Source organism: Microcebus murinus, chromosome X (genome assembly GCF_040939455.1).
Source record: "Microcebus murinus isolate Inina chromosome X, M.murinus_Inina_mat1.0, whole genome shotgun sequence".
Taxonomy (NCBI): domain Eukaryota; kingdom Metazoa; phylum Chordata; class Mammalia; order Primates; family Cheirogaleidae; genus Microcebus; species Microcebus murinus.
Genome location: NC_134136.1, coordinates 103,735,843 through 103,750,571, shown reverse-complemented (window position 1 = coordinate 103,750,571; position 14,729 = coordinate 103,735,843). Strand labels below are relative to the sequence as shown.

The 14,729-nt window shown below is 33.2% G+C and overlaps 1 protein-coding gene across 1 annotated transcript in view; it reads right to left on the bottom strand.

Moving 5' to 3' along the window:
- IL1RAPL1 (interleukin 1 receptor accessory protein like 1) overlaps positions 1-14,729 on the bottom strand; it is a 1,316,165-nt gene that overhangs the window by 787,319 nt on the left and 514,117 nt on the right. The gene's annotated exons all lie outside the window — the stretch shown is intronic.

The following is a 14,729-nucleotide window of genomic DNA, read 5'->3' as shown; positions in this document are numbered from 1 at the left end:
CTGTTAAGTGAATTAAATATATTATGCCCTTTAATTCTTCCAACAATACCAAGATGTAAGTGTAATTATCCACATTGTATAGATGGTGTATTTGATGTGTCAAAAGTTATGTTGTTACTTCCCCAAATCTAAACCCTCAGCTACCATGCTTGACTCACCTTACCTAACCTCGCCTAACTCATTTTTGCCCTTTTATTGGACCACTCCAGAAACTTATTTTAAAGGAATTCCATAGACATTTCTGAAGGTCTCTCTTACTGAGTACTTCTTTGCTTGATCTAATCCCTGCCTCCCCTTCCATTCTTGTGATGTGAAACATAGCAAAATGATAGTAGTCAGGACAAAGACCCAAGTCTCTGAACTCCTGGTATTCTATGCCCTAGGGTAAGATGACCATGCTTTGCACAGTCCAAACAGCAAATGGTGAATAAGGGACAAGAGAATAGAGACTTGCTGAATCTATTCAAATATGTTTCTCATAGACATTCATCCTAATGTGTTACAAAATTCTCTCAAAATGCAATGTACCTTACACAATATCCAACATAAAAGCATCCTTATTACCTGCAGTTTCCTGAGGAATGTGTAATATATTATAATGATGGACACAACAAGTAATCCATTTTACGACATTTGTTAAGCTAGTCATGACTCTTTCTGGGGAAAGAAAAGGTTTTAAAAGTCAATTTTGCAGTCATTTACTTAGGACAGCTTTTGTACTTTCTCCATATGATGCTATTAACAACTAAAATCTACACAGCTTAAATTTCTACCAATTAACTGCAGATTTTGGTAGGGGGTGGATCTAATTATCAGTGTTAGAACAGCAGTATGACTAATTTGACCTATGATTCTTAGAAATGGTGCAGAGGACCATTTTGTAAAAATACACTACTGAGCCCAAGCTGCTTTAAAAATAAGACTAGTTTAAGAAGGCAAGGGAAGGCTAGAGGAATTCATGCTGGGAAAGCTAAAAGGAGTGAATAAATCTTGGGCATTTTTAGAGAAGCATTAGAATTATGTCCCCTTTCTCTGTCTTCTCTATTCCTTAGCTTGTCCTGTTGATATTTAGTTTGAATATGTAATACTAGTTATTCATTCATTATTTTCCTTTGACAAAATGCTAGGCATTGGTTTAGGGTTTGTTGACACAGTGAACAGTACACTATTCTTGCCCAAATGTACCATTTGTGAGCAATTTAATCTTTTAGCCTAATTATCACTCAGTACCAAATCTGTTACCATAAATACCTGTCTATTTAATGTTATTATAAGCTTTGTTTTATCATTAATTTCTTATTATTTTATAAGCTCTATGCTATTTTAGGGAAATGATGCATTTTTCCTACAGGAAAAAAGATGACACATGGTTTGCCGATTACATTGACATTCCAGTTTCAATGTTTCATTTTGTAAAACTAACAATCTCAAATGCCAATTCATTGGTCCACTTAAAACACAACGAACCCCTTGCCAGCACTTGTAGTCTTTTTGCCAATCCTTTTCACCAAGTCTTCCTTTTGGATTTAGATTCTGGGGGTTGGATACAGAGCTTGTTTTTATGGCTGTAGAGTGATTAGATTAAGTTAACTTTCACATATTCTAAAAATAAAATCAAAGTTGATAGTTAATTCCTTGCTGAATCTTTTCTATGCAATTTGATTTTCAATGGGGATTCTAATGTAGCAAATTATTTCCTATGATGTACAAGAGAAATATTATACATTAGTGACACAAACTTTTCTAAGTTAAATAGGCCAGAAGGAAGGATTTGATACACAGAGCTCCAGTATCTTCTATATCCCCCTCTTATTTTTGATAGTGGACCTATTTATAAATATATTCTGGGCCAACTATCTTCCAAAAATTTACTAAAGGATAAAATTCAATGAAGAATTTTGACAATGCCAATTTTAGTATTTTAATCTTTTACCGTATATACTTTTAAGTATATTTGTTTTTACTTGTGCAGTTTTATCATTAACTCATAAATTAAAAATTCACCCCAAAAAGGAATGGGGGGAATGTTTCAGTAATTAGAAATGTTTGGATCAACATTGTCCATCACAAATGAGATACAGGTCATAAATGTGAGCGACAACATGTAATTTTTAAATGTTCTAGTAGCCACATTAAAATAGGTGAAAAGAAATATCTGAAATTATTTTAATAACGTATATATTTAACACAGTATATCTAAAATATTACCATTTCAACATGTAATCAATATTAAAAATTAATAATAAAATGTTTTACTTTTTTCATATTAAGTCTTTGAATTGCAGTGTGTGTTCACACTAACAGTGTATCTTAGTTTGGATTAGCCACATTTCAAGTGCTCAATAGCCACATATGGCCAGTGGCTTCTATACTGGGCACTTCAGCTCTAGGAGAAACTCCTAAATAACTTTAAAATATGCTAGGTTTATCACTTAAACACTACATTTTCTATTTTGAACATAAAATAGTTACTCTTCATTGCCATATTATGAGAAAAACATCATGCTATAAAGACACAGCCAATAGTAATGAGATATCCCACAATTTTAAAATCATACCCTTACACATTGCCCACAGTTTACTACAGATTTTTCATAATGACATTCTTTAGAGTGAGGCCTTAATCATATTTTACAGTTGAGTCTTCTCATATATATCAATCGAGTATATTCTAATTATCAAATTTGATTTTAATTTGTTTACAAAATTTCCCTCTAAAAACTAGTTAAAATTTCAATGAATCTTTTTTTATGTTTATGGAATATAAGTTTGCTTTAAAAATGTACTATTGTATAATTAACATAGTACTTCTACATCTATATACTTGAAATGTGAAACTACACATATCCAAGACAACTTACTCTTCTATTTTACATTGTCTCTTCAAAATTACTTGCTGGTTATCCTAAGGGCATCACTAGGCAATAAGAAAGGAAAGCTCTTTATGAGCGTATCCTTCAGCACAACTTCAGAGCTAAGATCTATTTATTTTAGAAATATGATTCCACAGCATCAAGTCAGAGTAATATCAAACACTAGGAGGCTCTGCAACCAGCAGTCTCTTAACAGTGATTCTACATTATGTTTAACTTAATTCTGATACCTTTAGTCTTTCCACTGTTATTAATTGCTACTTTGTTTTGGCATTGCTAATTTTAAAGTCATTAGTATTGCCCAGTTTTGTTAAGTGAATACTATAAAATGATTTCTTACAAGCATTAAATAATAGAAATATACAACAGTTTCCCTTCAGGCCCACAATGGGATATGGAAAAGCACCAAATTTACAGCCAGGCAAGAGAGAGCTAAAAAGCTATATACATAGCTTACACAAATAAACCAATTTGTAGAATATTTATTGTGGAATAGTCATAGCAATTAACTCTTAAAACCAGAAAGTAATATTTGATCTAATCTGTGAATACAAGTTTACATTATATATGATGAATACTGTTCTTTAATTATAAATGAAGATTTTATTACATGAACAATCAAAGACACATGTGAGGGTATTAATTAACTATGACTTGTAAGAGTTTAAATAATGATGATCCACTTTTAAATATTACATTTCTCATAAAATTTAAAGAAACAAAATATTTCCCTAATGCTGAGTACTCTTGTTTATTGAGTAAGAATACTATACAGAATAATTATAAAAATCATAGAGATAAGTTAATTAAGCTCAATAATGAGTCATGACCCACCCCTCCAACTATGTTTTTTTAATGCCTATGTAACTAATTTCACAGGATATTTTAAAGTATTAAATATCACCTAGCATGATGCCTGAGAAATATTCAGTAAACTATGAATCAGTTTTTAAACTGAAAATAATGTACTGGATATGGTAAGTGTAGCAAAGCCCCTCAACTCCCACAAATATATTCACGTCCTAATCCTGGGAACCTGTGAACATGTAAATTTACATGGTAAAAGGGACTTTTCAGATGTGATTGAGCTTAGGGATTTGAGATGGGGAGATTATTTTTGATTATCTGAGTGGTCAAAACCTAATCACATGAGTTCTTAAAAGTAGAGAACATTTTCTGTCAAGCAACAAAGGGCGATGTCCCAGGTGTTTTTTTGTTTATTTCTTTAGGGTTTCCTACATAGTGGATTATATTAACTGGAAACAAAAACAATTTTTTTCTTCCTTCCCAATCTGTATACAGATGGTCCCCAACCTATAATGGTTCAACTTATAATTTTTCAACTTTATGATGATACAAATGCAATATGCATTCATTATGCAACTCAACTTAAGATAGGATTATGTCTAGATAAACCCATCATAAGCTGAAAATCTCATCATAAGCTGAAAATATGATAAGTCAAAAATGTACTTTTGACCTATGATAATTTCCAACTTATGGTGAGTTTATCCAAACATAACCTTATCATAAGTTAAGGAGCATCTGTACCTTTTATTTCCTTTTCTTGTCTTATTGCATTAGCTAGGAATTGCAGTATGGTGTTGGAAAGTAGTGGTGAGAGGGGCCATCCTTGCCTTGTTCCGGATTTTAGTAGGAAAGCTTTGAGTTTCTCATCATTAAGTATGATGTTAGTTAGCTGTATGTTTTTTGTAGATGTTTTTTATCAAGTTTTCCTTTATTCCTACTTTGCTGACGGTTCTTATCATGCATGGGTGTTGGAATGTGTCAGATGTTTTTTCTCCATCTATTGATAAGATCACGTGATTTTTCTTCTTTAGCCTGTTGCTATGATGGATTACATTAATTAATTTTTGAGTGTTGAATCGGCTTTGCATAACTGGGATAAATTCCACTTGACCATGGTGCATAATTTTATTCATACATTGTTGGATTAATTTGTTATATTTTGTTGAGGATATTTGCATCTATGTTCATGAGAAATACTGGACTGTATTGTGCTTCTCTTGTAATGCCTTTGTCTCACTTTGTAATTAAGATAATGCTGGCCTCATAGAATGAGTTAAGAATTATTCCCTTTGGGTCCATCTTCTGGAAGAGACTTGGTATAATTTCTTTCTTAAATGTTTGTTTGATCTGATAATTCCAGCATTCTTGCCATATATGACTCTGGCCTGATGCTTGTTCAGTCCCTTTAAACTGTGATTTTTGTCTTTTAGTATGCCTTGCAATATTTTGTTAAAAAATAGAGATAGGTGAAAGGAACTGTGGTAAATAGCCTTTCGTAATGTAGTGGTAATGTGTGGGGGCAGGGGGAGCATTTTACTGTCCTATAATTAAGTCTCAGTCTTTTGGTGAATTTATGCTGCTAGACTGTGAGCTTCACAAATGCTTTCCACTTGTTTTTTTACCCTCCAATAGACAGGACAGGATGACCAGAGGAATGTGGGGTTCAGTATTTCCCGTTCCCACTGTGGAATGCTAGAGGGAGCTAGAGTTGGGTATTTTCCTTCCCTCCACGTTAGTTAGGTTTGATAAAACCCCAGAAGATTAGGCCCTGGTAAAATAGATTTTTCTAAGGGCAGACCTTGTTAAAAAGAACAGAGTTATCTATGTGTAGTTCAAAATCTTTACTTTTCTCCTCCTCTTGTTAGAGGAATGAGGGGATTTTTCTCTGGTATTAACTGTGAAGACCCGGTAGGACTCTTGGAGATAAAACTCACAGAACTATGACTGGCCCCTGTAGTTTTTAACTCTCAGATTTGTCTACACTGAGCCTCCAGCAATTCGTCAAATACAGATTTTCCTACCCCAGAAGTGGTTCTCCTGGAGGTTCCTGCTCTGGTATATTGTGATTCTCTGTATCCCTTGGTCTGTCTTTGCAATTTAGGGGGAGATATTTGCCCTGTGACCTCAATTCTCTGATAGTAAGAAAAGTTGCTGTTTTTTTTAATTTGTGTAGCTTTTTATTAATATTTGTTGTTACGACAGATTGTTGACTTCTAAACTCCTCACCTGCTGAATCAGAAACTGGAAGTTCACCTAACTTGATTTTAAATACTGGCTGTTGGCTAAGTCTCTTATAAATTTGCCAAAGACATGATCTTTTAATTTTGAGGAAATTTGGCCCATAAATGATCTTAAGAAAATGGTTCCTATCTCTGTATACTTGTACAATATAGTATAAAATAAATGTATAATATATATATAATGTTTACCTATGTGTTCTTATATTATTTACAAACATTTAAAGATATATTATGCATCCTTATATTTATATAAATATATTTATATGTATTTAAATGTCCTTTGACAATAAGTTATATTTAATATATTTACATGTATTATGAGAACATACAGCACATTTAAAAAAATATATGCTCCCAAGAACTCAGATTTTTGTTGTTTCCTATAAAAACAATATTCTTATTTGTTTGGATTAACACATGTATCCTAAATATGATACTCAATGATTCTTAGATTTTGTATTTTTAAAATAATCCATTATCAGTTAATTATAAAGTATTGATTCATACATGCTAGGATATATATGTGTGCATAATTAAAACAAATAGTATTTTGTATATTCTGTTGCAAATCTAGGTCAACTTATGTCAAAATCTCTTGTCCATTTTATATTTTTTGTCAAAATGAATCCATTTTTATGGGCTCACCATGCTTCTGCTGTATAACCCTGATACCCCTGATCCATTTGTTTTAAAGTAGAAATTCCACACAAAACATAACCTCTCAAATAATGCTGCTACCACCTGGGCATAGTAAGTGTCAGTATTTGGGTATATTATTTCAGGGATGTACACTAATGTCTATCTTATTTTAACAGTTTAGCAATATATTGTGATATAGACTCTTGGCTTATATGACTATTTCAAGATGTAATCAGATGAGGGGAAATTTATAATTGTATTTTTATTCAGGAAAGTAAACGTTTAGAGATAGGGATGCTTTTCACAACTTCTGTATCTTTAAATTTTCATTAATATAAAATCACAATAGATTCTGTTGATTAGTGGGTACACATTAGGGTGAGCATGCATGTATTAGAATTCCAGCTCTAGAACTTTCTGGCTTCGTAACCATGAGCAAATTATTGGAACTTCTGTAAAATAGGAATAATAATTATATCTGCCACAAAAGTTTACTTGAGTGCTTTGTACAATGATACCTATAAAGCACTTTGATCGCAGCTTGACACCTAGTAAGCAGTCAATGAATATTAGCTATTATTATTATCATCAATACCACATTGCTACTGCATTTATGTAAGTTTATAGATAACACATTTTAATTATTCAGTATTTACATAATAAATAACTATTTATGCAAATATGTTATACACTGAATAAGACATTTATGCAACACCAACTGTAGGCTTTACATTAAAATCTGAAAAACAGGCCGGGCGCGGTGGCTCACGCCTGTAATCCTAGCACTCTGGGAGGCCGAGGCGGGCAGATTGCTCATGGTCAGGAGTTCGAAACCAGCCTGAGCAAGAGTGAGACCCCGTCTCTACTATAAATAGAAAGAAAACTAATTGGCCAACTAATATATATAGAAAAAATTAGCCGGGCACGGTGGCACATGCCTGTAGTCCCAGCTACTTGGGAGGCTGAGGCAGGATTGCTTGAGCCCAGGAGTTTGAGGTTGCTGTGAGCCAGGCTGACGCCACGGCACTCACTCTAGCCTGGGCAACAAAGTGAGACTCTGTCTCAAAAAAAAAAAAAATCTGAAAAACAGAACACATTTTGGCATGATAGCTCACCTTCCATTGTTGATGATATTTGAGTCAATTTATTGTTTGAAGAGTTTACCTTTTAAATGTGTTACCAAATTTTTATCTTGCTAGTAAAATCACTTTCAACAGCTACTGCAATGCTGAGATACAGAGAAAAATCAACCTGTTCAAAACTGCTTTGGGGACTTTAAAAGTCATCAGGGACAGGCACGTTTAAGTGAACAACAAACAACAGACATGTGGGATCTGCATCAAGTGTTTGGTATTATGATTGAGGTTGATGAATTTTGAAAGCCAAAGATGAAAGAGAGTTGCTAACATTTGAGATGAGCTATAAAATGTTATATTATGAACACTTCTTCCATGGACTTACATACACGTCTTCAAGTAAGAACCTATCTTTTATCAAAATTCATCTCTGTTTGGCCTTTTAAATGGTAAACGACAATTGTTATTGATAGTACACTACTATTTCTCAAGTAATGTCTTGTCAACACTTACTTTATTTTCCTATACTTGCTATAGATTTAAAAATATGTACAAAAAAGACAATCACAAAAAGTCCAAAGCTTGTGCATTATCTGTCCAATTCCATGAAGTAGTGTTTCTTATAGATATCGTGGGTATTTTTAAATCATAGAGCTTATCAATTCAGTAACTTTCAATTGCTTATCTTTCCTTCCCTCTAGCTCCTATTTTGCAAACTCTGAATGCTTAGCTTTTCATTGAACAAATATTTACTTAGTTCTTATTATGTATAGACAGTATGCTCATCACATAACTCATCTTTTCTATTTTAAATCAAAAGCATCTTCCCTCAGACTTGCTACAATCTTTTGTCACTGAATTATTGTATTGTTTGCATTTCAATGTTCACTAGCACAGGATTCATTCCCATATCAAGTCCCTACAGTTTTGTTTGTCTTTTTTCATCAGAGCCCATTATCTACAAACTCATCAATCACATCCTAATCACACAATACCTCTTCCTTAGTTTTCATTCTCTTCTTACTGCTTCTGCATCATTCAACACTGCTGAACACTTTGTTCTTTTTGAAACATTTTCCTCCTCTGTTACCATACCACCTTCGCATCTGATAGTTACATGAGGTAAAATATATATGTGAAATACCTCCCTAAGTAAGTACTACATATGGATGATACTCCACAAAAGTGAATTCTCTCTGACTGGACTTCTATATCTCCAGTTCTGACTCTTCTTAGACTTTTTGAACATGGACATTTTTGTTTGGGGTATTTCTCTGAGCAGCATTACATAAAGCACTTTTATTTGACACATTCACCCTCTCCCTTATATGTCTCCACTAACTACTTGTATATGCTTACCACTATAATATCTATTTCCTCAGTCTTAACTTCTCTCCCAAGTACTCTATTGTATCTGGATGTCTGTACTGAGTGTATCATTGGTACATGCCATAAGTATTGCTTTATTTTTCTCTCAAAGCAACTCTTCTCTCTGCCTTACCTACTTGATAATATTTCTACCAATCTTTCAATAATCTCTGGGTTCAAGACTCTTATTCTCATTTTTGTTTTCTTCGCCACTTCACAACAAACCAATTATTATGTGAATTTTTCTATCACAGTGGCTTTTACTTCTGGTCTTATTCCTTTTCTCCTTTCCCATCTCAGTAGTTTAGATCATTGTACAAAATTGCTGGATTGTAGCCTTTAATTTGTGTTTCTACTTCTCATCTCCTCCTCCCTCCATTGTTGTTTTTGACTAGATAAGATTAATCTTCTGAAAGTATCATTTTGATCGTGTATTTTTTCAGATAAAGAAGTCCATAATTCCCCCCTTCTTACTGGATAAAATCTCAATTCTTATCTAAGCATTTTAGAAATGAAACACAAAGAGTGTGGCCAACCTGTGAATAAATCTATATAAAATCAATCATATAAAATTATAACTATAATATCTAATATTGAAGGTTAAAGTATATAAAATAGAACTAAACACTCGGTAATGAGAACAGGTAAAATAAGAGGAAAGCTATTATTCATAAAGTTTCTTACTTTATCTGAAAAGAAAATTAAACAATTGATTACTTTTTAATTTGCTAAATAACTCATAGTAAAATTTTAAGAGTAATCATTAAAATAATAGAAAGAGTACATAAATTCCAAAATAGATTAAGGAAAATTAGAATAGGAATATAAAACTCAATCACTCCAAAAGAAGGCAGTGAAGAAGAAAAAAAAAGAAGCAAAGACAAAGTAAGTCAATAGTAGAAAATATAATGCTATCAGTAAATTCAAGTATAAAAGTAATCATGATAAATATCCACGAAAATATGAGTGAACTAAACGATCCAGTTAAAAGACAACAATGGACAGATAGGATATCTTTCTAGATAGATACAGATATTTTTAAATCTAGCACTATACCTTTTATAAGAGACAGAGAGAGACATACCTGAATACAAAGAACAGAAAGCTTGAAGATACAAGATAAAAATATGCCAGGAACACACAACCCAAATAAAGCTAAGATATAGATTATATAATAATGGACCAGACAAAAGACTACATAATAATAAAAGAATCAATTCTCTAGGTGAATAAAACTATTCTAAACTTTAAATGAGTTCAGAAAACAGCCTCCACAGATACACAGGGGAAAAAATTACCTGGACATTACAAAATAACTGATCAATTCCACAAATGATATCATTTGGATATTTGACCCTCCAAATCTCATGTTGAAATTTGATCCTCCATGCTAGAGGTGAGACTTAGTGGGAGGTGTTTGGATCATGGAAATGGATGCCTCATGAATAGCTTGGTGCCATTCTTGCAGGATTATATTCTTACTCTTAGTTCCCGCAAGAACTGATTGGTAAAAAGAGCCTGGCACTTCCTCTTCCTCTCCTTCTTGCTCCTCCTCTTGCCATGACATACCTGCTCTCCCTTTCTTTTGCCACCATGATTGGAAGCTCTCTGAAGCCCTCACCAGAAGCAGATGTCACACTATGCTTCTTGCACAGCCTGCAGTCCCATGAGCCAAATAAACCACTTTTCCCCCCTAAATTACCCAGCCTTGGGTATTTCCTTTATAGCAATGCAAACAGATTGTGGAAAAAAGCTTAGTGTGAGATTTCAACACATACATATGGAAGATCCCATCAATCCAATTAACAAGCCTGGTTTAATGAACATGTAAAAACCATATTCCTAAATATGTACCCAACACTTTCTTCTTAAGCACATATGAAACACTTGCAGCAAGTTGCCATGCCCTGTGCAATAAAGTAGTCTCCGCACATTTTAAAAAATTATATAACACAATACAATCAAGTTAGACAGAAATAACAGGAAGATAACCAGAGAATATATTTGTACATTTAAAAACCCAGTTCTAAATAATCCATGGTCAAAGAAGAAACCATAATGGAAATTTAAATATACTTAGAAATAAATGACCAAGTCCTTGAGGTACTTTAAGGAATATATTTTTTTAAATTCTTAGTATTTATAGTAGAAAGTTGACATAAATATACATCATAAGCAGCTAGAAAAAGAACAACTAAATATATTCTAATAAAGTAGAATAAAATATAACAAAAATATGAGCAAAAATCAATAGAGAACATCAAAATAGACAATATTTGGAGAGCCAAAATTTTAAAACTACTTGAAAAATTGATCAGGACAAGAGAAAACACAAATAAAGGGAAGTGGTGTGCACATATTCACGCAAGAGACTCCAAAGCTATTAAGAAATTATACCCGTAAATTTGAAAGCTAAAATAAAATGAACATTTTGAAATACAGAAGTTATCAAAACTGATCTAAGAAGAGATGAAGAACCTAAAAATTAACTATTAGAGCAGAAAACATCAGTAGTTAAAATATCCCCTTAAAGCAAACACCAATGTCACATAGCTTTAAGCATGAGTTCTACTAAATTTTCAAAACACAGATGATTCCAAACATATAGAATACCTTAGGAAATGGAAAATGGGAAAATATCAACTCCAAAATGAAGCTAATATAATGTTGATACCAAACTAAGTAGGGCAATATAAAAACAAAATCATTAGCTAATATTTCTTGTGAACAGAAATAGAAAATTCTAAGCAAGATATTGGCAAACAGAATCATGCAATGTATTAAAAAACATACAATGCATTACAAAAATTCTATAGTCAACATTATATATGATGATGAAATGTCAAAATAATTCCCTCTAAAATCAGGAACAAATAAAAGATGTCTATTACTGTTGCTATTCAGTTAGACAAAGATAAAATGAGAAGTAATATAAAAACCTATCATGATTCATATATAACATGATTGTCTGCATGCAAACCTCCTTCAGAAGATGTGAACACAAATTATTGGAATTAATAACAAAGAAACCAAGATGTCAAGATACAAGATTTATAATATGTACAAAAATCATTTGTATATTGGCAATAGAAAACAAAGTTTAGAAAAGGGAGTTTATAATTTTAACAAAAATAATAGAATTTTTATTTATTTATTTTTTTGAGACAGAGTCTCACTCTGTTGCCTGGGCTAGAGAGCTGTGGTGTCAGCCTTGCTCACAGCAACCTCAAACTCCTGGGCTCAAGCAATCCTCCTGCCTCAGCCTCCCGAGTAGCTGGGACTACAGGCATGTGCCACCATGCCCGGCTAATTTTTTCTATATATTTTTAGCTGTCCAATTATCTCCTTTCTATTTTTAGTAGAGACGGGGTCGCGCTCTTGCTCAGGCTAGTTTCAAACTCCTGACCTTGGGCAATCCTCCCAACTAGGTTTCCCAGAGTGCTAGGGTTACAGGTGTGAGCCACCATGCCTGGCCAAAAACCATAGAATATTAACAAAATAAAACTTCTAAGAATAAAATCTATCCTTTATGAATATGATTTGAAAGTACATTGAAAGACATTTAGTAAGCCCATGTAAGTTAATAGAGATATACAATGCTAATGGCTAAGTAGATTCATTATGTAAATATATTGATTCTTTCCAGACTGATCTATAGATGCGGTGCATACCAACTAAAACAGAATTTTTTTTCTTTGTGATACTTGGCAAAGAAACAAAGAATAGATGAAATACCCTTGAAAAAGATCAGCAGGGTGGAAGGACTTGTCCCACCAGACAGAAGAAAAATAGCGATGGAACTGAGACAGCTAGCTAAACACCCCATATTCATACTCTTCCATATTGTAGAGATACATCAGAGTGCAATGTTTTCCAGCACCCTTTTCATCTATCTAGGGCTAAGTGACTAGTTTTCACCAATGGAATATGAGCAGTATTGGTATGATCATTTGCAAATAAAAATGTTTAAGAAGCTGGTATTCTTTCTCTATCCTTTCTTCTTCCACCTGCCAGCTGGATGCAACAGACTATAATGCCCTAGTGAATGGTCAGACATGAAAGGGAAGGATCATGGGTCATTAAATAATCAAGTGGAAGAAAGTACTGGTCTAAACCAGTCTCACTGTATTAGGCCACTGAAATTTGGGGAAATATTTTTTTATAGCAGCTGGCTTTATTCTCATACATTGGATATTGGACAAGGGTAGCTACCGCAGATAAGTAGGGAAAGAATAGACTCTTCAATATATAGTGCTGGAACAACTGACTATTCATATTGAAGATAAAAAGAAATCAAATCACTCTCTCACACCATTCAAAGACTCAATTCCTGGCCTACAGATTTAAAGGTAAGAAGAAAATTTATTAACATTTTAGGAGAAAATATTGGAGAATATTTGCATGATCTTATGGTGGGGAAGAATTCTTTAAGACTCAAAAGCACTAACTATAAGAAAAATGTTAATAAATTTGACTTTTTAAAAAATAATAACTTCTAATCTTCAAATTATATAATTAATAAAGTAAAAGTACAACCTACAACCAGGGAGAAGATATTTAGCAATATAAAAGCTGACAAAAATTATGATATAGAATAGAATGGAAAGACAATTGCCTCTTGTAAAAAAAAAAGTTCTATGTCACCATTAATCAGGGAAATGTAAATTAAATAACATTATTTTATTAAGGCTTTAGAACAATATTAAGGGCTGGAGAAAGTGTAAAAACATGTAAACTTTACACACTAACATTTTTAGGGTTATTTGTGAACCATTTTGGAAAATAATATGGCATTACCTTGAAGTTTGCCTGTGCAAATATATAATGACCCATCAGTCTCACTCCTAGTCACTGGTCATGAAGAAAACCTGCTCATGTACACCAGAAGACACATTCAAGCATTCAAGAATTCTCATAGGAGTATTGTTTGCTAGAACAAAACTTGAGATGAAGTCACTGCCATCAAGGAGAGCATAAGTAAAAGGCATCACATGTTTATATCACTGAATACTAAATAACAGTCAAAACGATGGAGCCATAGCTGTACTCATCAGTGTGGAGGCATCTCAGAGAAAATATTGAGTTATAAATGAGTCAGAAATGATTATATGTATTATCACATTTATAAAGAGTTCAAAAACACACAAAACACTAGCGATATATTATTTAGGAATGCATATGTATATAGTAAAACTTTTTTTAAAGGAGGTGAATGATGAATACAAAGTTCAGAATCGCAGTTATCTTTGCAAGAGAGGGAAGAGATTAACATTTGGTAAAGACACATGGGACTCCAAAATATTGGTACTATTCTGTAAGCTAGGAAGTATTTACATAGGTGTTCATTTTATCATTCTTTATTCCTTATATATGTATATATCATTTGTGTCTATGAAATATTATATAATAAAAAATGTTTAAAGTGAGTTACAAAACAATCTTTCAAGCATGATACCATTTTTTCAAAATACATATTGATGTATAGATAACATATATGGGAAAGAGATAATCTCAGATACTAATAGTGCTTATCTATGGCTGCGGTCCTCAAGCCCTTGGCTGCAGAAAAAGTGTCTTCCATGAAACTTAGGAACCAGGGGGCACAGCAGGAGGTGAGGTGGGTGGGGTGGGGGAGCAGGAAACTTCATCTACACAGCTGCTCCCCATCCCTCGCATCACCGCCTCAGCTGCACCTCCCCGCTACCCCCACCCTCCAACCCCCC